This window comes from Heptranchias perlo, chromosome 2 (assembly GCF_035084215.1).
Source record: "Heptranchias perlo isolate sHepPer1 chromosome 2, sHepPer1.hap1, whole genome shotgun sequence".
Taxonomy (NCBI): domain Eukaryota; kingdom Metazoa; phylum Chordata; class Chondrichthyes; order Hexanchiformes; family Hexanchidae; genus Heptranchias; species Heptranchias perlo.
Genome location: NC_090326.1, coordinates 85,101,814 through 85,129,141, shown reverse-complemented (window position 1 = coordinate 85,129,141; position 27,328 = coordinate 85,101,814). Strand labels below are relative to the sequence as shown.

Genomic DNA, 27,328 nt, shown 5'->3' with positions numbered 1-27,328 from the left:
CCCTTGCGTCCGTTACTTTATATCCAGTAATACCAGGTTTTGGCTGTTGTCAAAAATTGTCCCTTCGTGGTCGCCAATTGTAGGATTTAAACCCCTCCTTCACGGCCCACCAGCACTTTCTTATTGGATACATGTTACATGGTCCATACTATATTAATACACAGTACAGTTTACATTTATACACGCATAGATTCATAGTACATTTCATTCTACTTCTACTATTGATTATAATTGTACTAAATTAAATCTGTTATTGGGTTAATTCTTACAATAAAATCAGGTGACAACTCAGCTTGACCTGAACTGTTCACTAACTGGTGCTATGACACCACTCAAGCACTGCAGAACACAGTGTCATTGAAAATAGAAGCGATAAAAAGAAACAATAGGCAGAACTGCATATGCTAGAGATGTGTTAGCAGTGAAATTTAAGATCAAAATAAGTGAGACATACTGCAAAGCCAAACATGTTTTCTATTTAAAATGAGATACAACAAAGTATAGTGTTAAACTATAGGTTAGGATCAGATCAGCCATGATCTTATTAAATGGCGGAGCAGGCTCGAAGGGCCGATTGGCCTACTCCTGCTCCTATTTCTTATGTTCTTATGTAAACTAAAATGAGTTGTTCTAATTCTAAATGAGTGCACATGATAGGCTTAAAATACAGGGTTACAGTGCTGAGGAAGGACAGCCAGACTGTGACAAAAAAACTATTACTTTAAGCAGAAAAATACCATGGAGGTACAGACTTGCTAAACCAATTAAACTTTTTCTGGGATTTGAGATTTGAATTTAAAAAATTAGGAAAATTGTCATTCTGCTGTATATTGCCTCCACTAAATAGTAAAACAGCAGGAAATGCAGCCTCTCAATTATTTTGTTCCAGTAGCTATCTTTAGTCACATTTGTTCACTACCTACAAATAATAAAGAAACTATGTACAAAATATAAATATTATCCATTACTGAAACATTCGACCTCCCTGAGCAATTCAATAAATCCTAACCCTTAGGAAAATGTAATGCTAATGGATGATATCTATTTAATGACACATACACATGATAAAATTTAACTCACTAGACTGCATTACTAGCGAATTGCCCCACAACTGTATCAGATGGAATTATACTCTAAGCAAATTAGCCATCACATACTATCCACCTTACAATCGTACAATACGCTTTAATTGTCAACTGTTGTTTCAAAAACAGAAAATAGTTTTCTCAGAGTGCATGCTGTCTGACTCATAGTTGTTTTTCTTTCCACTTCGATGCAGCTGGACCATCAGATGTCTCACAGGAAGGTGCAGGAAGTACGGAAACCATTATAAGCACCACCAGGGATACTGTTAGGCCTCAGGCTCCGCTGTTACATGAAGAATCCTCTTAGCGCACAACTACACAGCCAGATATTGTATAGCCAGGGGAGTAATCTGCCTTGGAGACATTCAAAAAGGCAGACACAATGCCATCAAGAGCTGCTTGCACTGGCTTTCCACAGCACAATTTTGAGGTCAGGCCTTGTAGGCATTGTCGTCCTATGAACTGCTCTATGGACTGCCATAGGAGATATGCTAGGTACTGGGCAGACTTGCACGACACATCGACATTTGCTGTGCAATCTAATAGAAACACAGAAAAATTTACAGCACAGAAGGAGGCCATTTAGCCCATCGAAAAAGAACTACCCACCCTTATTCCCACTATCCAGCACTTTGTCCGTTGCCTTGTAGATTATGGCACTTCAAGTGCATATCCAAGTACTTTTTAAATGAGTTGAGGATTTCTGCCTCTACCACCCTTTCAGGCAGTGAGTTCCAGACCCCCACCACCCTCTGGGTGAAAAAATATTTCCTCAGCTCCCCTGTCCTTCTTGTCCACTCTATCTAGGCCCCTCATAATTTTATACACCTCAATTAAATCACCCCTCAGCCTCCTTTGTTCTAAAGAAAACAACCCCAGCCTATCCAATCTATCCTCACAGTTAAAATTCTCCAGTCTTGGCAACATCCTCGTAAATCTCCTCTGTACCCACTCTAGTACAAATCACATCCTTCCTGTAATGTGGTGACCAGAACTGTATGCAGTACTCTAGCTGTGGCCCAACTAGTGTTTTATACAGTTCTAGCATAACCTCCCTGCTCTTATATTCTATGTCTCGGCTGATAAAGGAAAGTATCCCATATGCCTTCTTAACCATCTGCCCTGCTACCTACAGGGATTTGTGGACATGCACTCCAAGGTCCCTCTATTCCTCAACACTTCTCAGTATCCTACCATTTATTATGTACTCCCTTGCCTTGTTTGCCCTCCCCAAATGCATTACCTCACACTTCTCCAGATTGAATTCCATATGCCATTTTTCTGCCCACCTGACCAGTCCATTGATACCTTCCTGCAGTCTACAGCTTTCCTCCTTACTATCAACCACACGGCCAATTTTTGTATCATCTGCAAACTTCTTAATCATGCCCCCTACATTTAAGTCTAAATCATTGAAATATACTGCAAAAAGCAAGGGACCAAGTACTGAGTCCTGCGGGAACCCATTGGAAATAGCCTTTCAGTCACAAAAACACCCATCGACCAATACCCTTTGCTTCCTGCCACTGAGCCAATTTTGGATCCAACCTCCCACTTTCCCAAGGATCCTACAGGCTTTTACTTTTCTGACCAGTCTGCCATGTGGGACCTTGTCAAAAGCCTTGCTAAAATCCATGCGCTACCTCCAGGTGACCCTCCTTATTACCTCCTCAAAAAATTCAATCAGGTTAGTCAGACATGACCATCCCTTAACATCCCGTAGGTGAAAGGTCAAAAACAATGCCCCAGTGATAAGGTGAACGTGCTGTTTTAAAATGGCAATAGCTACTTCAATGTAATTTAAATCTGAGATAGAAAGCTTTTTGGCAACCAAAGGTATTAAGGGATATGGGCCAAAGCAGGTATATGGAGTTAGATCACAGATCAGCCATGATCATATCAAATGGCAGAGCAGGCACAAGGGGCTGAATGGCCTACTCCTGTTCCTATATTCCTATGTAAATAACAAAATTGACAAATCTAGAAATTACAGTTCGTGACGATAGATAAACATTTACATATGACCTTCCCGTCGGGTACTGTAACAGAGACACTCACTTGTTTATTTAAACCCATTATTCTTATTACCAGCTGTTACCACTTGGCTCTTATGATCAAAATGATGCTTTATGTCATTGTGTTTGCCTGGTAACTTGTAAATAAAGTCACAAGAAAAGTACAATGAGGTAAGCCTTTTGGTCCATCGTAGCGCTTCCATCCAAAGAGAAAAAAAAACTTAAATGTCCCCATCTCATCATTTAATTAGATCTTCAAAGAATCTAGCGCTTTCATTGCCACTACTCTACTCAGGAGATTGTTGCAAGCCTGGAGCACTTTTTGAATGAAGAAGTTCTTTCCCAGCATGCACCCTAGATTTTTTTATTAAACAATTTAGGTTAAGCACTCTTGTTCTAGTGTCTTGACATGAAGTGCTCTAGATTTACCTCAGCTAGGCAGATGAAAATGTATCTTGGTTTCAGCAGGAAACAATGTTTAATTGATTATTCCAAGAAGCTGGACATTTTAAGTATATATTAAGCATTGTTCTGGATGATTATCCAATTCTATTGTTAAAAGCATTTCAGGCAAACCAATGCATCCAGGCTAAGGAATTCCTGATTGCTATCCAACAGTCCCTAGTGGAAGTGTATGTGTTTCTGTGTGGTTTTTGCATGAGGGCAGGATTGCACTTGGCTCTGATTTTCCTTGCATTTGAGTAGTCTGTTGATACTCACTGTCAAGACTCACAACAACAACTTGCATTTAAAGAGCACTTTTAAAGTAGTAAAACGTCCCAAGGTGCTTCACGGGAGCGTCATCAAATAAAATTTGACACTGAGCCACATGAGATATTAGGACAGATGATCGAAAGCTTGGTCGAAGAGGATGGTTTTAAGGAGCTTCTTAAAAGGAGAGAGGTGTAGAGAGGTGGTTCGGAATAGGGTGGGAATTCCACAGCTTAGGGTCTAGGCAGCTGAAGGCATGATAGCCAATGGTGGAGCAATGAAAATCTGGGATGCACAAAAGACCAGAATTGGAGGAGCGCAGAGATCTTGGAGGGTTATAGGGCTGGAGGCGGTTACAGAGATAGGGAGGGGCGAGGCCGTGGAGCAATTTGAAAACAATTATGAGAATTTTAAAATCGAGGCATTCCCAAACCAGGAGCCAATGTAGGTCAGCGAGTACAGAGGTGATGGGACTTGGTTCGAGTTAGGATACGGGCAGCAGAGTTTTGGATCAGCTCAAGTTTATGGAGGGTGGAAGATGGAAGGCCGGCCAGGAGAGTATTGGAATAATGGCCATTTGCAACCATACCCCAGGCAAGAGTTCATTGTCCTCAAGGCAATACTGGAGTAGAGAAAATGGGTGAGAAAAGAGAAAACAAATTCTGAAAAAAACACTTTTTTTAAAAAAAGAAAAAAGGTTTAACTGTGACATTGTGTGCAAAGGTTCTAAACTCTCCCGTAAAAGTGTGTCCTTGGCTTGGTAATTATATTTACCCATGGGCTGAAAAAGAACTCGTCAAAAGCTTGGCCATACTTATCACCATGGGGAACTTCAGTGAGCCACTGAGCATTTGTGATGCAATATTGTGTAGGCTGCAGGGAAAGCCGATCTCTTGAATTCAGTACACCCCAAACCCATGAAGATCAATAGACTTAATGAGGCTGGCCTATTCCTTTCCAGAATTCACCCTATCCAACATTGAAGAGTGGTCAGAATGTCAATCCTTTACAAATTTAAGACTGGGACAGCACCACAAAATTTACTGCCACTTAAACCAAATCTCCAAGCCAGAAACATGAGAACTGCAACAGATTTTTTTTTTAAATCAATCTACAAACTCTACACAAAATACTGAAGCTTCACACACTTCCCTGCCTAGGGAACTCTTCTTGACCTTGTTGTCACCAGGAATTATGTCCCTTGTGCACAGAAGTTTAAATGCCAAGCTAATCAACATTGCAGAACTATGGTCGCCCAAGCATGCAGTAGGCAATGAGAAATCTGTGACTTGCTTTTTCATACCCCAGTATACCTTCTGTGCTCCAGGTGAAATTCATGATAGTTGCAGCAAGAATTGTTTCTGACTACACCCTATTATATAAAAGAAATAGGTTGCTTTGGTTCTGGGATCAAATCCAGCATTGGACAGCTGAGATAAAGATCTCCTCTTCTCGTGAAATGTGTCCGGATGTCCTCATTCTGAGTTGGCGTTGAACCACAATACAAAATCGATCATAAATTGGCATGCTGAGAAGGAGAATGTCAAAAAGTTCATTTGCCTGGATGTATTGGTTTGCCTGAAATGCATTTAACAATAGAGTTGGATGATCAACTGAAACTTCACAGGATCCCATCCAAAATAAAATTAACAATGCCTAATATACATTTAAAACAAAACAGCTTCTTGGAACAAACAATTAAACATGGTTTCCTGCTGAAACCAAGATACATTTTCATCTGCCTACCTGAGTTAAATCTAGAGCTCTGCAAGTCAAGACATGACAGCAAATGTGCTAGTTGGATAGCGATCAAAAGTGAGAACTTAACCTAACGGCCAATTGTGATATCCCACCACCACCCCAGCTAGAATCAGCTAATTTAATACAGACCTAACAAAGAACCTACGATCTTCCTAGTCTGCATGACAAAGCTAATCACTGGACTCTATAATCAGGGATGTTGATTTTACAGAACTTTAAAACAAAACTGTATGCATTTCATCAAGCAAGCAATTTGAACATCTTTAATAAAGCACAATTAGTTAATATGATTGATGATCATGCCAGAGACCCCTGGTAAGTGTTGTTTTCTAAATCAGAATCAGTACTCACTTTCTCTCTTCTGCACTGAAGACAAACAACCACATATCCACCAACTGTCCAACTCTTGCCTATATCTGCCTGCAGTGATTGTGTCACCACTTGTCTTTCAGATGTGAGAGCTGAGCATTCTGCAGAGGGTGGCATCATTAGCAAAGAGAACACCGTCACTTTTGATCACATTTAACAGGTCACTAACAAAAAGACAGCAGGTCTGAACCAAGTGTAATTTCCTGAGGGACCCTAAGCCATTTATCATGGTCCATTTATTTTCAACGGGTTAACACCAGCATTAAAATAAGGCTGATCGGGAAAATCCAAGTTGGTTAATATCTTTGGAGGAAATCACATAAATCTTCAATATTATGTTTACAATATTTGGCGATTTTAGATCCACTTTAAACCAAACAACTCGAGCATTCAGACAATTTAAAAATAAGGACGTGAAATCAGCACAATTACATTTTAAATAAATTTGAAATAAATTACTTTTCTTAGTTATAAATAGGAAACAAAGTAGATTTTGTTTTAGATAGCTATTGGGCCAAACCACTAATAACAGTTTTGTTCCCACTACAAAAACACAAAGTAATGGTTCTGATCCAGTATCAACTGTCATGGTATTTTTACCTCAGCTGACAGAAGCAATGATAGGAAGCTAATGCTTTCAGTATGCAAAATGTTGCAAGTGAAACAGGGGCAGGGGGGGGGGGGGTCTGAATTCCCTTGAACAGGGCAAAAAGTTTGCTGCAAATAAGGCCAGAAGTGTTGTACCAGAGACAGAAATTTATTGCAATAGTCTAAATCTTTTTTTTTAAACATCTGCAGATATTCATAGGAACTTCAGAATGTACAGGACTGGAAAAACATTGCAGCTATCTGGCTGGTCCCAGGGTCTGAAAAATTAAATTGTCCAGGCACTCATCCTTCACCCCATAGTTACCTTTCCTTTGGTGTTAACTTTAAATTGGCCAAAGCATTTATACAAGTTGATTATATTTATATTGACCATCACTAATGGTCAAGTAATGTGTTTCCATTACATTTGCAGTGGGGACACAGTTAGTGCCATTCTAACGGAAGATTCAACTAGTATTCTTGTGATAGATTGTATTGTTACTAGCAGTCACAAATGTTTCATGTCTAAGAGTTGACACTAAAATCCATACATAGACTGGTAATCCAGAGTATTCACAAATCTTTCATATTTCAATAATTACAATTCTTTGGTTAGGGTTAGCGTGCCTTATAAAAGCATTTTAAAAACTTTAACCTAGTATTCAATTTTAAAATAGAGCACAGCTCTAAGTGTCCATCTCTATAGATTACCTGTGCAGCTCAGAATGGTACAGTAAAGTGGAAGTAAATGGCTTTTAATTCAGTTTAGCAACCATGGTGAACTGTACATAATTGTTTGATTCTGAACAGTTTTCTTTTTCAACTGATTTAGTATATTTTTGTTACTATTTGTTTTCACTCTACAGTAACTTATAAAAGGTCTAGGGCTCGATTTTACGATGGTGGCAGATTGGCAGTGGGCAGGGGGCGTTGGTGAAGATGCACGTGGCAAACCCACATGAACAAAACTTACTGCTCCCGATGCAACTGCATGTTGATTAATAGTGATTAATGTCCCCTCCGGGTTTCGCGCCCGGCAGCTAGCCTGGGTGACAGGCTGGCTGTCGTCAGGAGCTGCAACGTTTGGGGGGGGGGGGGGAGAGAAAGAGAGATCGGAGCAGGAGACATCGGATATTGAAGCAGGGTGCAAAGGTAGGTTCATTTAGTGTTTTCACTTCCATGGTTTTTTTATTTAATTTATTTAGTTTCTTGTTCCCTGATCCGGCCCTTTATGTCTGGTTTCACCAGGCATGAATCAGAAACGGTGGGCAAGCCGCCCAGGTAAGTTAAAAATCTTTCTAAGTACTTAAGGCACTTTACCTGTGACAGATTAAGTACCTCAATGAGGTACATTTGGCTCTTTAACTGTCATCCCGCTGGCTTTAATTGCTGGTGGGACTTCCATTTTCGGGTCGCCCGCACACAGGTGGGTCCCTGGAAAACGCGGAAGTCAGCAGGTTGGAGCCGGCTTCCGAACCCGAACGGGATTTCCGGAGTCCCCCAACTTCCAACGCATCTGCAATTGCCTCCTAAAATCACCCCCCTCGTTTGCATTCACAAGGAACACTTTTCAGGAAATTGCAGAAGTACAGCCTATGGTTTCCACTCATTAAAATTAATGGATATAAAATCATGGGGGGTGCAGCCACAATTTCCCACAACGTATCGCCTGCATGTGTGGCAGTGCAGGACTGGCCCAATAGCTAGCTAAAGGTTAGACAGCATGAATTAAACCAATAACATATTTACAATTTCACTAGAATTATCTACCAGAGGAAATCTTCACACAAGATGGCCTTAATGCTTTCACAAAATATTAATAGATATGAACACTTGGCCTCTACCTGTTGCTTTCCCCGCCCCTCTGCTTTCTTGGACATGGTCTGGCATGTCCTGGTCAGCAAGGCATTTCTGCAGACTGACTGTGCCAGTCTGACAAAGAGCGACATCTAAACCTTGGCCTAGCTTCCCACCTCAAATACTGATCAAATCAGTATTTTCTATTTTTACTTCACATTTTCTATATACCTTTGCCATTAATTTATCGCTTATCATTTCCATCCACATCTCTGCCAGGGAAGGAGAAATCGGGGGCAGGGGGTCAATTTTTGGATGGCCGAGCGGGTGCGTTCGTGGCGGGGGGGTTCCTAAAATTGGGGATTTTTGCAGAAAAAAATACTATTTATTTTATTTGGCATTAAGCACTGAACCATAAGAATGTTTAATCAAGCAGATATCTACAGTGTATACTCAAAATAACGATTAAGAATTGCCTGAGCAGAATGGATTAACCCACAGAGTACCTTAGGCTGAGCAGCACAAAGTAAATTTCAGGAAATACAACATTAAATATTAGGGATCCGAATTTCAAAACAAGGAATAATGAAAAGAAGTCAGAGGAACGTTTTAATACAAAAAGGTAACAGATTTGTGGAATGAGTTACCCAAGGAAGGCAACTGAAGTGGACCATATAAATTGGTTCAAGAGATAACTGGATACATTTCTGGAAAGACAAGGGATTAAGGGGTATCGGGAGAAGATGGGTAAGTGTGATTGATTTATTAAACAGAGGCAGGCTTGTTGGATCTTATAATATTCTTAAAAAGTTATGCTGTTATGTGCATCAGCTTGGCTAAGTTGATAACACTCACATCTGGGTCAGAGGTTGTAGATTCAAGCCTCACTCCAAGACTGGAGGACATAATCTAAACTGACACTCTAGTACAACACTGAGGGAATGTTCCAACGTCATAGCTGCTGTCACTTGCGTGAGACTTTAAACCAATGAATCCGTCTGTATATTTAGGTGGATTTTAAAAGGTCCCATTGCATTATTTGAAAAGGAGTAGGAAATCCTTCTGGTGTCTTGGGCAATGTTCCTTGGTCATTCATCTCATTATGGTTTTGGGGATTTTGCTGTGTGCAAAATGGCTGCTGCATATGCCTACCTAACAGTAACTGCAGTTCAAAGTATTTCATTGTACATGAAGCACCTTGAGACGTTTGAAAGACGTGATAAGGCACAGTGTAAATGGAAGTCTTTAATTCTGACTTTCTACGTATGAACAAAATACTAAATTTCAAGGTTTGTGCAGAAATGCTAATGCAGTTCTGAATGAGTTAAGATTTCAAGTCATCTTTAACTCCAATTTGGACAAAGTACTGAGTGAATTCAGTTAGTATTTGAACTATACTTAGGAATGGAGATATTGGTGATTAGCAATTCAAGACAAACTCTAAAATGTCCTCCCTAAGATTAAGCGATTAGGATAAATGATATGTTTTATTGGTAAATCAAATTAAGTGGAGAATAAGGACAAGATTGTGACTGGTTTTAAAAACCAAACTGTTGCAAAACCTCTGATATACTCAGAATACGTGCATTCAGAATTCTATATTGCCGCACTAAATGTGCAAAGAGCTCTGCCTGTTAAGATTCTTTAAATCCAGTCCATAGGAGCATTAAAGTTTAAACAAATCTTCTTAAATCCCAATCTTAAAGGGATAGGCAATGATTTACAAAGTGAAATATTAAAATTTTAGCATTAATGGCCTAAAGGAGAAAACACTGAGAACATTAACAAAAACAGAATCTTAACACCAAAAAGGACTTCTAGAACACTAGTGCCTGTTTTAATAGCTTGTTTTCATACTGGCATGCATAAAACTTTGATTAAAAATACCTCTTTCATTATCACCTAATTAAAACACAATTTTTTTAAATTTGCTATTTCTAATTAGAATAGTTGGGTGGGCGAACAACATCTTACTCATAAGTAGCCTGGGGCTACAGGTTCTCAGTATTGGATATCTGGACAAGAAGAATGTTTAGCATTGCTAACTATTACAGTCATTGATGTGTAGTGATGAGATTTTAAATGTTTCCTTTGATTTAATGACCAAAATTAGACCAGGAGTATCTAAAAAAAACAAGATGAAGTAAATATAATTATTCATTTATATATCTGCAATGCAGGATAAACTAAATAAATAAGCACAGAGAATTAGTCATTAGATTGTAATTAGTGAACATGTATTGTAGTTATGTTTCTAGTGCAGCTGCAAATCTGTACATTTGTCCTACAGATGCATCTGCATCTGATGAAAATCAGATCCTGAGGAAATGACAATACTCCACAATTACAATTTTTTTTTATCATGGTGGCTGATTGGGGCTCTGATCAGCTGCCATTGTTATCTCACTCGAAGCATCAAGGCAAATCAATTCAGAAAAGACAGATCTACTCAAGCTGCAACAATAACCATAAAACGGGTCCACTGAGCATTGGATCAGTAAGAAGCTTGGCATCTGAATATGTCAGGATGAAAGGTTACTGATAAGCAATAAGATCCAACCTTTCACTTTAGGTTGAAATTGTAACATGTTTCTGTAGTGGGAGTAGACATACAGGCAAGTTAATATTAGGAAAAAGGCAGAAATAGTTTCTATACTGGCAAGATTTTTGCAAGAATATAAATACCTTTGGATGCTGATTTATGCTATGATAGAAAAGCAGCTTACTTTTTAAAAAATTCCTTTCCATCATGAAATGTAGGAAATTAAATGTCAAGTATTCCATAAGAAAATAGGAGGAGTAGGCAATATGGCCCCTCGAGCCTGCTCCGCCATATAATCCATTGATTATAAAGAAATATATGATACATAGGCAACACCTTTTGAGCATTTGGAAATATGGGAAGGAAAGAAAACAAGTGAGTCAATGAATTATTCTATAGTCCTGCAGCAGTCAGCCTGGGCTGCAATGGGGCATCCAGCCTTATAAAGAAAACTATTTCTTCCCACAACTAATTAAATTATTGCTAAAAATAACTCCAGTTACCTCTAATCTATATTTATGTTTTATTCAATATTATAATACTCAAAGTGAGAAATTTGTTTTAAGGTTAATCTTTAGGCTAGGCTGGTGGTATGGTGTGTTGGAGGGGTATCAGGACATGAGCTATCACATGTGATAAGCTCCCAGTCTTAATATAATTTTTTTTTTTATTCGTTCATGGGACGTGGGCGTCGCTGGCGAGGCCAGCATTTATTGCCCATCCCTAAATACAGCTGAGGGAGGTCATTTGGCCTATCTTAGCTCATCCATCCAGGGATAAAACTTACACAGTCTCCCACCCCCATTACCATCTTATACCTAACTGCATATTGAATGTAATTTGCCTCTCCTACTTTATTCAGAAGATGATTCCAAGTGTTGATAACTCAGAGTAAATTCTTCCTAATATCTGTCTCAAATTGATTTTCACCAGTTTTAGCATGTCCCCCCATTCTGCTGTCTTGGCTTACCTTGAAATAGTGTTCTAGATTCACACAATCTACACCATCTAATATCTTACATACTCTCAGCCAAGCCATAAGGATGGAGTGGCAAGTGGGGCCAAGGCACTTCCTCCAGCAAGGGTTTATGAATAGTACCTAGCAATGCTGGCAGAGGTCTGCAAACAGGTGTGTGTCTGCCCTTTTGGTTGGGAATAATGCATGGGGTTTGAAGACTGTAGAAAGGATCAGAAAATGAAGTGATCTGCAAAATAATGCACAACCAGCATGAGCAAGACAAACTGTAAGTGAGGCTCTAGTTATAAATGGAGCCACTGCACTGCCCTCTAAGAAGGGTGGGGTACAAATTCCATGGGGGTTCTCCCAATCACTCAACGTAACTTCAGGACAAAAATCGAAGGAAACCCCAGAGAAATGGTGTAAACGGCCATTTACACCATTTCATCAGGGTTTCCATGGACGCCCTGCCAAAGTTATGGTGGGAGATCAGACGAGCCTCTGCAGAAATACCAGGCAATAAAATTTGAAGAAAAGGCCATTTGCTCCATCCACCCTGCTCATTCAACATCTCTGCATTTCCACCTCATTCATGGATTCTCTCCTTGCTCCCTCCTCCTTGTTTTCTCTGCACTCTTTCTAAACCCTATGTAAATCAAACAGATCTATTAATATCTTTAGAATCCTCAAATTCTTTCTTTCAACATCCTGTTAAAAAGGAACTCTTATGGGATATTTTTTTTAAATACAATCAAGCCATTTTTTTCCTCTCCTGATCCCGCCTCTCTTGAAAGTGTTGATTTGTCACTATGAATAAAATATAAAGGGAGGGAATCTGCAGGAAAATTATGGGGAAATTTTAGTTGTCCAATAGGTTATGAATGTGATTGAACTGTAAATTAAATTAAAGCTCTAGTCCAAGTTTTGTTTACGTGGAGTGACTCCTGCTTATCAACAGGTTAGCCACATTTATTATGCTTCTCCTATATTTTGTTAACAGTACATTAAGTTTCAGCTACAAACAAAATATCTGAATCAATTTGAAATGGAGAAATCTTCTAAGAATAACCACCATTAGAACTTCTTTACAATTGAATATTTTGGTCCAGGTTCGATGATCCAGTTTTAGATACTCCTGTTAATTCAAAGCCCTTTTTTGCTCTAAAAAACTTCAAGTTTCCAGTAGTACTAATTAAGCAATTTTAATGTAATAGCACACAAGACATTTTCTGTAAAATTTCAATTTGGATTAACAGAACCTTGTTCCTTTAAAAACTCTCATATAGGTTCCCTCTATAGCTTAGCAAATATACCTAGTGAGTAAATGGTCTAATGATCAATCCCTCGTCTGTGATGGTTCGCTAACCTTTGCTAACCAGTGGTTTGGGGAGGGGGGGGGGGGGGGGGGGATGGAGGGGAGAATGTGCTAGAATTGGCCTTAGCGTGGCAGGACTTGGGAGGTGGAAGTTGGCCAGAGTTTCCATTCCTGATTACTATCCACAAACCTTGCTCGAAGTACACACATACGGGATATCGGCTGCAAACACATCGGACTCAACTGTAACACAATCACATTCTGCTAATATTCATTACAAAGGCTCACATATGAATAATAACACTTGTTAAATCTAACTGACTTCCGTTCACCATATTTGTCCTAATTATTGTAATTTTAAAATCAATAAATAAAACGTGGCTTTTTATTCCAGAATTTTGTAGAAACGTACTCCAACAAGGAATCAACGCATTCGGGAAAGGAGAGGGGAGACAATTGACAAAGTGGAAATAATTAAATCTTCCCACAACGGGCAGTGCAGCAGTGAGCCACAGAGTGGAGGGACGCAGCTTCAATCCCACGTGTTAAATCCTACATCTCAGCCACTAACAATGTGAAGGTGCTGTTTGAGGGCAGGCACTTGCTCAGAGGGAAGGAAGGAGGAAATCATAAGCAGCTCTCTCTCTCTCTCTCTCTCTCCCAGATAATCATTTCAGAGCAGCACTAGGGAAGACTGGAAGTGAATTGCTTGCAGTTGGGGTTTCATGGCCCTAGGGAGTCAAGAAAATGGACCAAGTAGTAGAAGGAGTCTTGGCCTCAAATTAAAACAAAAATTTTAAAAGATATCAGATGAAGCATACAATGTCTCACTTTGCTGTCTGCCAACACACATGTGACATACTGGCAGCTATAGAGCTGCTGGTTCCAGATCTTGCTAAGTGCACTCTATTACAGCAGATAAAAAGAAATAATCAATAATCTTTTACATTTGAGTTTAATGCTATCTGATAGTGTTGCTGTCTGGCAGATAGCATGCTATTTCCCTCATAGTTTATCGGGATATGTGTTTATATCTCCTAGCATTCTTGGGTGGAGGGTTTCTTCTGTCTTATCCTATGGCCATACATCTAATCTATCTAACTTCATTGGCAGTCTGTGGGTCAGGGCATCTAATTTCACTGGTGGCCTATCATCTATGCATCTGATCCATCTAAAGGACTACATCCTGTCTGATTCTCCTAGTGGTCTAATGGACTTGGTCTGCTGATATGTGGTATTCTTGTGGCTATGCAACTGATTCATCCAACTTGGTTTCCTCTCCATTACTTTGCTGTGTTCTCAGCTGATTTACCTTCCAGATTTCAGTGATATGAAGTCCAGAAATAGTTGATTGCTCTTTGTTTTACAGTACACAACAGTTAATTGGCACCTCGTCAACCAGAATGTTAATTTAAAGGGAACACTTGCCCAGGCACAGTTTAATTTCCCATTCAGTTGAATGGAAAAAACAGCTCGTTTATAGGAACAGCGGGTTGTTGCTTTACAGGAAGTCAATGCTGCAACTGACCCATTATTAGATTAGCAGATGTAAGCCCAGTGAAAGCCATATTACATGCAGTGGGGAAAGGAGGAGGGACACAGATATAAGTGCTGCTTATAGCCAGATATACAAAGTATGGATTGAATAGGCCAGTACTTACTATATAGGGAACAAACAAGGATGAACAATTTGCAAATATTAAGGGCCAGAATTTTTTAAAATGTCATCTTTTCTTTCCATTTCTCCCAATGTCTAAGCCAAGGTTTGGACTGTGTTCTGAATCTCAACAGACTGCTGTTCCTCAGTTGAAGAGATTTAACACAAGAACTAAGAACATGTTCAAATATCTACCAGCACAAAGAGCTGTTGTTATGCAAACTTTGCAATCAGTATCTGTCCAGACATTCTGGGCTAAATATTCCAAGAACCTGTGCCACCAGTGCGGCCTTGCAGCACATGGCTTACTGGAAAGTTGAGGCTACACTGCCTGGTGATTTTGAATGGAAAATAGTGGGCCATGCATCTGTAATTTTCCAATAAGCTGCCCACTGCATGCAAGGCACCAGCAGTGACGTAGGGTCTCAGAAACTTTAACCCTCTGTTTTCAGGCCCTCTACTTCCACTGAGTTCATACGCATTTCATACTTGTTTCTTAAAGCGACTGATAATGCTACAATGAAGGCGGAAGAAATTGGAGCCCAAAAAAATAATCAGTGTCATGGCAGCAGTGACAAAATGACAGAGGCTGTGTGCAGGCTAACAAAAGTAGAAAAAAGGAGTGTCAACAAGATAAAGCTCAGTTTAAATGATTAGAAAACTTTGATTTTTGCATCATGTATGATTAGAAAATGTAATCAGTTGAAGTTATTCTGACTTGAGCACATACTCTAAGCCAACACTTCATTACAGTATCAAGGGAGTATTGAGACTGCACTATCGGAGGTGCTGTCTTTCAGATGAAACCTTAAATCAGGGCTCCATTTGCATGTGACATAAAATACCTCATTGCACTTTTTGAAAGATGAGTAGGGAGTTCTCCTGATGTCCTGGCTTATATACATCCCTCAACCAACAAACACCAACAAAACGGACTTAATGGTCATTCATCTCATTGCTGTTTTTAGGACCTTGCTGTGCACAAATTAGTTGTGTTTGCAAGTAACTACACTTCAAAAATAATTATTGGCTGTGAAGCCAGAGATTGTGAAAGGTGCTACATAAATGAGAGGTTGTTCGTTCTTTCTTAAGTGCAGGAACTTTGAGTTCAGCACTTAAAATCAAGATCAAGGTCACAATGGCAAGACAAGGGAGACTGTGGCACAGATTAAACAAACAAAAAAGGGGACAGAATCATTAGGGAAAATATGAGGAATAATTTAGCAGTCTATAGAATATGTTTGTAACTCAAATGTACTTTAACCCTTAGCAATCGTCCAAGATTTGTATACATGTTATAAAGCTACTGTTGACGTATGTGAGGAGTACTAATTAGCTACTTAATAGCAGATAAAGTACTATAATTAGGTACATTGTACGTTCACAACCAAGGGACTCAACTTGCCACACAAGAGACCCACTCCTAAAGAGCTTGATAGGACACACCCCTATTTCACAAAAAACCTGGTGTGAGATATGGGTTAATGATTCTCTGTTTCCTCGGTACAACATGCTAGTGTCAACCAGAATCAGTACACAGGCCTGGACTTTCCACCATGGGCACAACCCAGAAGTTGCATTAGAAACTGCGACATTTTGCTGGTGTCAAATTACGCCCATGTATCCTCCCAATCTCATTAGAATATGCCCAAATTTAAAATGGGTATAAATGGACAATAAATCAGAGGCCCAAGAAATGGCAAACCCACACCGGTATATTTCTTCTGGTCACAATGTTGAGACATACCCCCAAACAAGTGCAACTGAAGAATACTCGCAATTGAGTGTCAATGGCGTGGCCAGTTTTGTGGGTGGATTATCGTTCAGAGGGTTTGATGAAGGGACATAAAAGATCGAGGAGACTTGGGCATATTGTAGTTACGCGCATAACTGACTTACTTCCAAAGTTCCACAATCTTTGAAGGCACATAATTTTTTTGCGCCCAGATTGCAGGAGCATCTGGGCACAAATGCAAAGGAAATTTTGGTGATTGAATTCTTTCAATACTCTGAAGATGACTCCCAGGCTGAGTTCCTCTGCTTTGCAACTTCTTCCATAGCCATTCAATGCTCCTTTCCAATCTCCACTCCCATTACAGGCCTAATGCCCCTAATAGCAGGTATAATTATAAACTCAATCTATAAGTTCAAGTTACCGGTACAGATCACAGTTCCCATCCCCAAACCCTGTTCTGTGTTTCTCCAGTGCTCTTTTTGACAGCTGGAATTCTACTCGCATTTGATTTCCTGGACTCCTCTGCCATCAGGACTGCGCTGCCCTGCTGGACTATACTGTAAGTCTTGGCTGCTCTGACTGTTCTGCCACTCAATTTCTTCAAGTTTACAGTAACCTATTAAAATCTACAGTACTCATCCCCCATCTGCTGCTATTACTTACTGGGCTTCCAGACCATATTCCAGTGCACTACCTACTTCTCAGCTTTACTTTGCTACTGTCGAGTCATGGGCAGAATCCCACTTTCTCCTGAACTGAATCTCATTTCTCCGCCAGCTTCTAGGCTTTATTCTGACCTCTATTTTGCCACCGCTTTCTACGGAGACTGTATAGACTGCCTCTATTCCACTTACTGACCTGCTTCTATGGGCTGTTTCTGCTCCTCTGTTGGGACTTCACATCCATGTTGGGCTAGCTTTGATCCTTTCCTGCAGGTTCCCACTGTGCTCTGGATGCTTTTCCCATGTTTTTGAATGATCTCTACTCTGTTGCTATCCACAGGCTTCTGGTGGCCAGCGTATCTACTCTGCTCCACTTGTAGTTCAGAACTCCTGCATCACCCTTCGCTGGTCTGGGTTAGATCAGCTCAAGGTCTATTGCCACTTCTGATTTTGCACACTCACCACCATGCAGCTGTTCCTCAGACCAGCTCGCTCATCTGCACTGTTCTGTGCATTTACCCTACACCCTCTCCTAGCTCCTTGGTCTTCACTATTCGTGGCCCCTGGTTTTCACTCCTACTGTGCCTTGCTCCTCTACTGGTCCATCAGATCCACTGGTGCACACTAAAACCCGAGGCCACTGCGTACCTCTGCTGGACCCCAGGATCAACATCTCCTGGCTCATGAGGGCACTCCACTCCTCTTTGGCCCTCTGATTTCATTGGTGACTCAGCTGATACTCTGCCCAAACAGCTCCTGGAAATACCCCCTCTCTACAATGGACTCCAAACCTGGACATTGGTTTATAGGCATTCCAAGTTGACTCCATACTGTTTACAAGTCAATTCTATCCCACCACAGGCCCTCAAACTTTAACTTTGCACTGTTTCATATGCTCTCTTCCCTGTTGTCTGTTTAAGAAATGTCTTACATCATCCACTCCTCATACACCCGAACCTTGTGATCTCCCACAAGCTCTAAATTGCTACCAACTTCCAACAAATTTGAAATGGCTTTGAATTTGAGTCGATCTAGACTAAAGTTGCCAAAATGAGTTTTATCTAAAGTGAGTCAGCCTTCAGTGAGTCAGCATGGACTTCTGTGCTGTTTGTGTGAGCTGGATGTAAATACAACTCCCAGATTAAAGGGCAGCATTTTGGCAAACTCTTGTCACGCGACCGACTTTGTACACAAGCTTTTACGTGGATCAGTAAATACATTTACATACATAATCCTTGAACAGTAACATTTTTATCTAAAACAAAGTATTTGAGCAAATTACATCAAGTTACGTAGCCTGCAAACAGCTAGGAAGTAGGCCTTTTACGCAAAAATAACCACCTTGATCCAATTTACTAAAGGTACATCCACACCACAGTAACACCAGCACCAATGCTTTGGTGTTACATTGGCACTGTAGTTATAGTGTAAATACAGGTCCAACCTGGCCCCAGAACCAAGCTGAGTGAGACTCCCTGGAGGAGATAATCTCATTCCATTTTGGGCCTTGGTACCAAACTGACACGAGAAGTAAGTGTCACAGTGAAAAGATTTCGACTTTGCACCAAATGCTAATGTTGTGGAGCGCGAATGTACTCCAAAAATGTGCATCTCATTTGAAATTGCAGAGTAAGACTATTTTATATTAAGCAATATAGGAGGGTCTTAGGTTACTGATAATCCACTTGCATACCGTATCACTATTTCTACACAACTAAACTCTCTAGCACTGGCTGAAGCAAATGAGACAATGCCCCCAAGCAGTTATTGGTTTACTATGTAAAGGACACTGTACTAGGGGTAAACACTTTGTAAAGTACTTATCTCTGAATATGTTCCACAACGTCAGCCAAGAGGATCCCCATTGCCACATTCGGAATTGTCATTTGGTGTCTAATCTATTAAATGAATTTTCCAGACCCACCAAAGATGTTTTTCTTAAAACCATTCCTAATTCTTTTTTCTGTGCAGCGAAAATGTATCAACAGGAACTGCCCCAGAGGCACCACCTGTACTTCAAGCATAGTAAACTCTCATATGCCATAGGATTAGTCATCTTTTGTCTAACTAATCATCGTTCTGTTGTTTTCTTAAACTCCAATAATAATATCCATGTAAATGAAGGCGGCATACTGCCTAGGAAGGAAAAATGTTAAATTTGCATCAATAAAGTCCAATAACATTTCTAAGACAGTACTATATATGATTAACCAAATGGAACACGGCAAGGAACAACTGCTTTGACATATGAAGAAACTCACAAGAGTTACCTTTTGTTTTAAACACAAACAATGAGGCAGATTTTGCTTTTATTAAGCTTGGGCAGAAAATCAGGTTTAAGGATCACATACACAATGATAGTTCGCTTAATTCACAGTTTGTAATCAGCATGTGAGCAGCAACTTAAATAATTTGTTTCGGTGGGGGGTGGGCGAGACTCTCTTCATTTTAAGATGCGAATCATAAAGCAAACCAAGGAGCTGAATGTTTGCAATTGAGGATGCATTCTAACTGTATAGAGCAGAGGTGCATTAGAAACATCAGGATCCATCTTTCAGAGTTACTAATTCAGTCTTCTCAGCGCTGAAGATAACAACAGTTGTCAAGCACTGGGCAATTCTGATTCTATCTGACACCAGTGATTCAGTTGTCATTTGTCTTTCAACAGGTTAGTTGATACACTTCGTAACGATTTTGTGAAGCTGATCAATTATTGCTCTTTGAAAACTTAAAATACTCAAAGACATGATATCCTCTTCCTCTTTATTGTTTTTATGTTAAGATTGGTTCCATTGAAAGTATATCTTTGCATCAAAAGAAAATTTAGTCCCAGGACAGTGTGAGGTGTGCTTACCCTTAATATTATTTAAATAAGTGGAGCTTGTAACATGATACATCATATTCTCAACACTGGTACACAGAGAAAAACACATTGTAGCCCTTGAGGTTGAAGTTCTACATTTAAATTAGTAACAGGTTCATTTCTGGGGAGTTTGCATATCTTGGCAGAAGCTTTCAACTGATTCAAATCCCAAGTCTAGATTACTGTATGCATTAACATGGTATTGCTGGTGGACCCAAGTTCATACACTATGAAGGCATAAAAATCAGCTATTGTGTAGGCTCTGACTTAAAAACAAACTAAGTGAAATGCCAACAAATTGCCTCTTAATTTATTAAAAAATAATTATTCAAATTCTGTTCTTTTAATTCATGTGCCCAGAGCTGCAACTTGCAAATGTTTATGGAAATTTTAAATCACTTGCACAGAAGTATATTTTTCCCGAGGGTCCTGTTCCCCTTCTCTTTCCTGCTGTACTCACTTCTTGTGAAATATGCTTTTTACCCTTTGTTCACCTCCCATAAAACGTATTCAAGGAACCGTCAGCTGACAGGAACGACTGAAGGTGACTTCAAATCAAACTGTAAAGTGCAGTTGCAGATCATAAATTTGAACAGTCTTTTCAGTTGACTCCTGACAGAGCTCTTGGCTGTCATTTTCTTACCAGTATACAGTCACTTCATACTAAGACATATTGGGCTGGAATTTGCTCTGAAAATAACGGGGAGCCTAACAGCGCTCACTGTTATTTCAGTGGAAATGAGAGCAACTTCCAGCGATCACACATGCGCAGTTAAATGCAGAAATCCGGACATTGCTGTACCAGATGCTCTGCTCCTCCGTAAGCTTCGCGGGAAGGACATCTCACCGGCTGACTCACTGTTCAGATGAATGGAACGGCAAAGATTCTGCACTAACCTGATGGATACGATGTAATCACGCCAAAAAAAGTCTAAGCATCCTGTTAATGGAGTGGTAAGACTTAATGACTGCCAAACAACCTCTCTGGTACTGAAAATTAACTTTTATAAATCAACATTTTAAAAAAATTTTCTTTTTTCTTTTTGTCTTTTATCTCTGTCCCTTAATTCAATATTGCTTACCCTCTTTATTTTGCTTTCTGTACCTGATATGACATTGAATTCACACTATTCTAACTTATACTTCCGGGTTATGACTTTGCATGGCTTATTAACATGCTTCAATCTGATTGGTTAAGGGGATAGACAGTTGCTTGCCCCATTCACACAGGCCCCAGATGCTCTGAAGAGGGTGCCATGCTGTATTGAGGGCTCGCTGAGAGGTACTTGCTGAGAAAAAGCTCATGACAAGTCTATGGGCAAGTGCAAGTCTAAGGAACGGCGAGTGCCGTTCATTTGCCACTAAGAGCAAAATCCGGCTCATTGAGATACACTTCTCTGCACACTCTGGCATTTTGAGCAATTCCATCACAAGTCAGTCAACCTGAGACAAAATTGCATCAGATAGGGGTACTAGACCAACAACGCATGGTAGCATTCAACTAAGTATGACACCAAGGAGCGTTAGCAAAACTGAAGTCAATGGTGGTTGGGGGGGGGGGGGGGGGGGTTAAAAGAGATATTTTTCTAGTGGTTGGAGTCATGTGCAACTCAAAGTGGGCTATGATTCTTTGAGGCTAATCATCACAGCCCCAGGACATTGCTGCAGGAGTTCCTCAGAGCAGCATCCTCAAACTAACCATCTTCAAATGCTTCATCAACGAGTTCAGGAGCAGGGCTGTTTACTGACTGTTCTACAATGTTCAGCTCCATACACAACTCATCCAATAATGAAGCAGCCCATGCCAACCTTCAGTTGGACCTGGATAACAACTATAATTGGACTGACAAGCCATCATTGTAGCATGCTCCTTCAGAGCATTATTTGGTGGGTCGTACGTCTCCCATCTTTCACGGTCCCCTGCTCTCTACATAGCAGAAAAGATCCCTATTTTCTGGGGCCTGAGGCCAGCTGTAATGGTCGAGAGCGAGGGGCTTCGATGGAGGTGTTTCCAGGTCATAGGAGGATAGGCTATTAGTGCCCTGGAGCTTTCATGTGACTGGTTGAGCCTGGCCACGATCTCAAATGCTTTTTGACAATTATAACACTTGGGGGGGGTTGGGTGGTCATCTTTCTGACCTGATTATTTTGACACTGTCACACCACCGAGTGCGGTCGTGGCAGCAAAGACATTACTGGTCCATTGCTTCGACATTTGACCAGTCTGCTTGCGAGGCACTCCAGGTATCTGATGCATACAGGACATTTGGGAGTGCTGCAAGTATTACACAGGCTAAGTTTTGTTGGAGATGCAATGACCAGATCCAGGTCCACCATCGCATCAGTGCGAATCTGCGTTATATTTCTGAAGTACTTTAATATGACTTGAGGATCGGTGATCCAAGAAAGAAAAAGAAAAAAAGAAAACAAAGAGGAAAAAAAGGAAGCACAGAAAGAACTTGCATTTATATAGCTCCTTTTACAACCTCTGGATGGCCCAAAGTGCTTTACAGCCAATTAAGTACTTTCGAAGTGTAGTCACTGTTGTAATGTTGGAAACACGGCAGCCAATTTGCGCACAACAAGGTTACACAAAGCAATGTGATAAAACAGATCAACTGTTTTTTTTAAAAAAGAGATGTTGATTGAGGGATAAATGTTGACCAGGACACCAGGGAGAACTCCCCTGATATTCAAAATATTGCCATGGGATCATTTACATACGCCTGAGAGGCCAGATGGGGCCTCGGTTTAACGTCTCATCTAAAAGGCGGCACCTCCGACAGTACTGCACTGGAGCATTAGCCTAGATTTTGTACTCTAGTCTCTGGAGCGGGACTTGAACCCAAAATCTTCTGACTCAGAGGAGAGAGTGCTACCACTGAGCCTATGCTGACACCTGTGGCATGATTTTAACTTGGAGCCAGGAACTCAGCGGGTGAGTGGATTTGCGCGTGGGCAACCCGGAAGTCAGGTACGCGCATTTAAATCTGCAATCACAACTTGATTGTAGGCTTCTGGGTTTCACATCTCCAAGCGGCATTGCGGCTTCACACCCGAATGACATGATCTAAAGCCCACCATTTAAAGAGCTAGTCCAAGAATGGATTTTGAAGGAGAAAGGAGAAATGAGAAATGGAGTCCAGGAAAGGCTGCCCCTAGACTTAGTATTGCCTCCCTAGATGTACCGCTGGCTGCAGTGAGAGCCAGGAGGGAAGCAATGTTTCCAATGGATGGCAGGAAGAAACCTGGCTCTGAAGTCAAAAATGCTTGGCTGGTGGTGGCAAAAGAGTGAGCAGCAGAATGATGGTGCCCAGGTCTTGGGTTTTAATGACCTAACCAGGTCAGGAAAAGTGAGTACAGTTGCTGATTCAACCACATCCTGTGTTGTTCAACAACCCCCCCACCACTCTGTGTTGGCACACCTACCCCATCACATAACTTCTCACACCCACTTAAGTGTCAGCAGCAGCAGCAACCATCCTTCACTTTCTATGCACTTCCTCAACTGCCCATTCACCCATCACTGCCACTCACCCCAATCCCGATGCAATGTGATGTATCTGTGTGATAGTCACCCTCTGATTCATCTCCTTCATGGTCAACCTCACCCAAAGCAATGCATCCATCAGGTGAATAAGTCACCTTCAGTCACTCACAGATCTGTCCTTTCGCACCTTGTAGAAGAGAGTGTAAAATGCAAGGGAGAGGAGCAGAACTGGAGGTGGCCCACCAGTGGATGTGAGAGATGTGGAGGAGGAGGCCACGGAAATAAGTCGGACCGTCGCATGCCTATCCACCGGAGAGGGACAGTCTGACAACTCGCAGATGGCTTGTGACAGAACTTTAACATCTTTCACACACTCGAATTGATTTTATCAATGATGTAACTGTGCCAGACCTCAGTATGGTCATTAGAAAAATTGTCACTTTTGTGATGTATCGTTAATATCGCTTTCTGTTGTCTTCCAGGACCTTCACGAGGACTCAGCAGAAATGGAAGAAACTGATTTCTCAGAGGACCTCACTCCTTCTGAGGGTGCACCGTCACATGACATACAGCCATGTACCAGCACAGATACGCGCACTTCGGTGGGTCCTGTTAGACAGTTAGTTGGGTTGTCACCTGGTGATTCACCACTCAAGTGTGCATGTGCAGACACTGGTGACAGTGGCAGCTGTGGAGAGTCCATGTCGGGGGGCACACTCCTCTCCAAGCTCTGCTCAGCTGGACATAGATGCTGAACACCAGAGGTCATCGTTGAGAAGGAGAATGATAGAGGTGCAGCAGCAATTTTGTGAGGTAATGGAAAAAGTGCCACGCACACTCTCCACAATAGCAGCGAGGATGGAGGATTCCAACCCCATCGCTAGTGGATTGGTGGCGCAAGTAAGTGCGAGAATGTCTGCAATGGAGAGAATAGTAGCCTCCATTGAGCTTCAACCACGGCTCTCAAATGAGTCCATGCAGGCAATGACAATGGCCATGCAGACTCTGGATACCAACAGGACTGACACCTTAATCAGGCAGACAGATACGTTAGCCGTGGCCTTACAACGCAGCACATTTGCTCACCAGCCTGCTGGCCAGAAGAGTGGTCATGGAAGTGGTGGCTCCACTCAAAGCGCTCCCACGCCTCACCCATTGCTCCCTCCTTAACCAGTACCCAACAATGCTGCCTCCTCTCCTGATGGCCGAGTCTGCCCCTGCCTATGTGCAGGTGGAGCAGTGTTTGGCAGGGCCCTCACGGGCTCCAAAACTCAGAGGTTGTAGACCAAAAGTATCTCAGCAGACAGGGCAAGGATCAGAGCAACCTGCCAATACCTCTGCTGAAGCCACAGTGTGTGCACCACGTCGAAGCAGTAGAAATAGACAGGCTAAGCAATTGTAATTCACCAAGGATATGCACAAGGGTGTGTGACGAGCTGTCATGTTGTTAATGATTAAATAACAAAAAAAATATAAATTATCACCACCACTGCCACATCTTGGCCATTATTGAGGCCCTTTGATGTGTTTCATCATGAATGCCAAGACATGATGTCACCCATTGGGCGCATGTGCAATGTGTGTATGTGTGGTTGAAGGACTGTTTTGTGCAGAGAGTGGGGTGGGGGGTTGATCGTGGTGGTTGTTCCTCACAGCCTGAGTATTTCAAAGTCTTTAATTTGCACATCTCATTATGAGAACCTGTTAGAGATGACGGCATCCCTGGCATCACAGGCAGCAACGTGCGCAGATGCTCCGGCGATGGCTTCCCCATCTTCATTTTCCTCCTCCTCAGATGTACTGTGGAATACATCCATTGAGCCCCTCAAACTGACAAGATCAGGATGGGGGGCACAATGTAGGTAAATTTGTCTGGACACAAGAATTCTCAGTCTCAACAAAGAAATCTCAGTCGAAACACAAAGAACTCCCAGCCAAACATTTGTCGGAGAGAACTGAGTGCCCAGCTACAATACCTCACCTTTTATTGAGATTAAAAAGGGCCAAATGAGCTTCGGCTGCAGCTAGCCTCCGTTTCAATGGCATGTTGCAGAAGCCACGGGAGACACGTTCAGGAGTAGTTAAATCTGTTTCTGTTGCAGAATCCACAAAAAGTTAAATACCTAAAATGTTTCAACTACCTGATTGGCCCTTTAAATATCAACCCGCCAGCTTTAAGTGGGAATGGGACTTCCGGGTTTCTGTTGTGTGCAGGCATCCTACTGTGCTTGGGTTAAACCCGGAAGTGGACACATTGGAGCCGGGATGCGGTCTCGCTCCAAAAAACTGCTACTTTAACCTTCCACCCATCCTCAACCCACCTATTCTTGGGGGTTAAAATTACCACCCAAACCCAGATATTACATTCCATAGTCTCACCTTCAATCTCTAGATTAGGTGGATGCAAAGAAAGCACCAAGTGACTGGATTTTTGTTTTCTTCCAGTTGACTTACAAGCCCAGAGGTCAAGACAAGAATGGCATTTATTTCTGCCAATACGGCATCATCTGCGAAATCGAGGTCCACGAAGGATTCGCAGCCAATATAGGCTCCATTCATCAAGTGATAAATCCTCCGTTCTAGAATCCAAGCCATGTTTGTATCAAAGGAACGTGAACCAATGAGACACCCTTGTCTGACACCAGAATTGATTGGAAATCACAGACACTCATCTTCTCCAATCCTTACTGAGCTGCTACCTTATCCAGGTATAAGGCAAAGACCAAGCGTATGAGTGTGTCAAGTACCCCAAGGATGGAGAATATTTATCAAAGGGCAGTTCTATATTCAGAGTCAAACAGCGAGTTAAAAATCAACATAAGCTACATATAGCAGACAATTTTATTCTCACCTCTAGTCTGTGAAAGCAGGTTGAGCATCAGTATCCAAATGACTGTCCATCTGTGTGAAGCAACTTAGCTCTTGTCTTCTCTACTTATGAAGAGGTCCTAATCTGCAGAAGTATATGAGCAAACATCTCTCCTGTGACAGAGAGGGGTGGTGCTCCGATAATTACCGCAATCAGCTCTGCTTCCTTTGCCTTTATAAATTGGCTAGATTGCCCCATGAAACTAATCTTACGGAATAATTTTGAGTTCCCATACCCCAGCAAAATTTTGGTGAAGGTAGTCAATCACAGCATTCCCATCAGCTCCAAGAAGTTCCACTGGTATATCACAGCAGCCTGGAGCCTTGCCCAGCTTCATACTTGTAATTGCCTTAGCGATTTCCTCTCATGGTGGAACAGACACTGAAATGCTTCGGTCATGCAATGCCATGGAAGCCGCCTGGGACAGCACCTCAGAAGAGGCTGGTATACGATTAAGTAGGCTGCTGAAATATTCTCTCCATCATTCCATCTGTGCATTCTGCTCAGTTAGCAGGGATCCATCTGAGATTTTAACAGAGGCAGAAATATGGGTGCCATGATGTCACCGTCTTTTAAATTCTACAAATGCATCTCTGGTTCTGTCATCTTGGAGAGCATCATCAGCCTTGTCTGCAATTTTATCAACCCAGGCTCTTCAATTATTCCCCACTGTTAGTCTTCTTCGTGAGTTAAGCTGTCTGTAGACTGCCATGGTCCTTAAAAGCTAGACAGCTCATCTTTTTTCAATGATGTCTAGCATATTGGAAGAAAGCCATTCATTCTTAGCTGATCTTCTTGATCCAAGAATCTTTTGGGTAACTTCACATTCACACCACATAAATGCCAGGCAAAGAACAGTTCCGACAAGAAAAGGCCCGATCAGCTCCCCCGACCTTCAACAGCACCACCAT

At 41.4% G+C, this 27,328-nt stretch overlaps 1 protein-coding gene across 1 annotated transcript in view; it reads right to left on the bottom strand.

Moving 5' to 3' along the window:
• agmo (alkylglycerol monooxygenase) overlaps positions 1 to 27,328 on the bottom strand; it is a 324,939-nt gene that overhangs the window by 274,484 nt on the left and 23,127 nt on the right. The window lies entirely within an intron of this gene.